The sequence below is a fragment of the Sorex fumeus genome, unplaced genomic scaffold, assembly GCF_029834395.1.
Source record: "Sorex fumeus unplaced genomic scaffold, SorFum_2.1 ptg000008l, whole genome shotgun sequence".
Lineage (NCBI taxonomy): Eukaryota > Metazoa > Chordata > Mammalia > Eulipotyphla > Soricidae > Sorex > Sorex fumeus.
In genome coordinates, this window is record NW_026606065.1 from 20,524,882 (window position 1) to 20,527,232 (window position 2,351).

At 48.1% G+C, this 2,351-nt stretch overlaps 1 non-coding gene across 1 annotated transcript; it reads left to right on the top strand.

Annotated features, from left to right (window-relative positions):
• The first annotated feature begins 526 nt into the window (after window positions 1-526).
• LOC130019490 (U6 spliceosomal RNA) lies at window positions 527-630 on the top strand. Its single transcript, XR_008791815.1, has one exon. It is a non-coding gene; the product is annotated as a U6 spliceosomal RNA (small nuclear RNA).
• Window positions 631-2,351: the final 1,721 nt, after the last annotated feature.

Genomic DNA, 2,351 nt, shown 5'->3' on the forward strand with positions numbered 1-2,351 from the left:
TCTCAGGGCTAGGATGAAAGAGACGTTACTGGGGCCTGCTCGAGGCAATCGACGAATAAATAAAGCCAATAGTTTGAATTCACCTATTTACTGTTCTTCCTACCCCCAAATATAAATTAATGACAGTAAAGAAATACAAGGCTGAGGAGTAAGGTGCTTGCCTTGCATGCAACTGACCTGAGTTATCCCTGACCATATAAATTCCCCTGAGCTCATCAAGAGTGATCGCCAAGCATAGAGTCAGGAGAAAGCCCTAATAAAAACCATATGTAGGTTTTTTCCCCTTCCAAAACTGGGAAAAAATAAAAACATACAAAGGGAATATTGGAGTGATAGCACAGAGATAGCACAGCCTGGCACACGGCTGACCTGGGTTCAATTCCCAGCACCCCGTATGGTCCCCTTGAGCGCCGCCAGGAGTAATTCCTGAGCACATGAGCCAGGAGTAACGCCGTGCATGGTTGGGTGTGATCCAAAAAGGAAAAAAAAGGGGGAATATTAAGCTCATGTAATAATAAATAATATAGTGCTCATTTCAGCAGCACATATACAAAAATTAGACTGATAAGGAGATTATCATGGCCCATGTACAAGGATAATACAGAAATTTGTAAAGCATTCCATATTTTTTTAATTTGGTTATTTCCCAAATAATAATAAATAATATAAAGTGAAGGTAGTGATTTAATAAAAAATTCCAACAATTATTTGGAAGATGGAAAATAGATGGTAGTTTGTTGATATATAAAAGAATGCAAGAGCTTTTGTCAAAAATACAATGAGTTGACTTCTGGCACCATGTAAACTCATTCACCAGTCATGAGCCAGAGACTCATAAATAAATCTCAAAAGAGATTAATAAATTGCAGAATTCTTCCAGACAGCCCCAAGCCCCTGCTTCCCCCCACCGGCTGAGTCTTCCAGGGTATCCTGAGGGGGCCAAGTGAGTCCAGTGCTTGCCTGAACAGAGCCCCGGCAGCCAAAAACCTCCACACCTCACAATCATAGCCATGCTCCCAGCTGAACTCCACTGCTTGGGTGTAGCCTCATTCAGAAATTTTATTCTGTTGAAAACCTCAGGAATGCAGGTTTTGTGACTGAAATTTTCAGGTTTTCAAGGAGTCAGGAAGAGGCTACTTCCTGCCATATCCCTGTACTTCCAGAAGCCTTAGTAGTCATGAAAATATTTTTTTTTTTGCTTTTTGGGTCACACCCTGCGCTGCACAGGGATTACTCATGGCTCATGCACTCAGGAGTTACTCCTGGCAGTGCTCAGGGGGACAATATCGGATGCTGGGAATCAAACTCGGGTCTGCCATATGCAAGGCAAATGCCCTACCTGCTGTGCTATCGCTCCAGCCCCATGAAAATAAAATTTTAACACATGGAACTAATCCAGAACCCGGCAGCTTGTGGCAGAAAAGTAAATGGACTATGCGTTAAATTATGGCGCCATGCCTCCCCGGGCAGTCTTCTGCCCCTGCGCCTGGGTGTTCCTTCCCGGGGCCCCTTGGAGGGGAGCGGGTTGAGCTTTCCTCCCCGCCCCGACCAGGGCTCCGGCAGCCGAAGACCTCCAGGACCAGCCACCACCATGCTGAGACCACTCTCCGCACACATGAAGGGACTGGCAGAGGGACAAAGCCACGCGGGTTCCGGGGCCGAGATCTCCAAGCCTACTCGGATTGGAATCGAGCATCTTCCACCCAGATCCTCCAAATTCCAGTAGGCGGGGGTCACACCCACCACCTGGCCCCCTGGCGCCGTGTAATCCCATCAGCAGCCAAGACTCAGAGACTATAAAATCTAGATTCCGGAACCGCGCGGCCGCAAATGCGGCTGCGCGACATCTTATCAGAACTTTTTTTTATGACATCTTATTGTCTCATTCCTACTTTGGACAAACTTGCAGGCTAGTGAATGTAGCCTGCCCACAGGGCAGAGTCTGGCAAACTCCCCGTGGCGTACCAAATATGCCAAATACCAGTAACAATGATGGGTCTCATTCTCCTAAAGAGCCCTGAATGTAATCTCAGGGCTAGGATGAAAGAGACGTTACTGGGGCCTGCTCGAGGCAATCGACGAATAACAGGATGATGAAATGAAAAAATGAAAAAATGCCTCCCCGGGAGATAAAGAGTATCTCCCCGGGAGATAAAGAGTGTCGCTTCCTTCCACCCCCCCACCCCCCCGCCCCACCGGCAGCAAGGTGGCCACCACCACAGAGCTTATTGGAAAGCCAGGAATGAGCTGGCGATGATGGGCAACTGCAGCCTCATGGGATGCGGGGCAGTACTGGCTAGTCCTTCACGCCCTACCAAGGCCACAAGTTGCCCCCCACGAGCAGCTCTCCA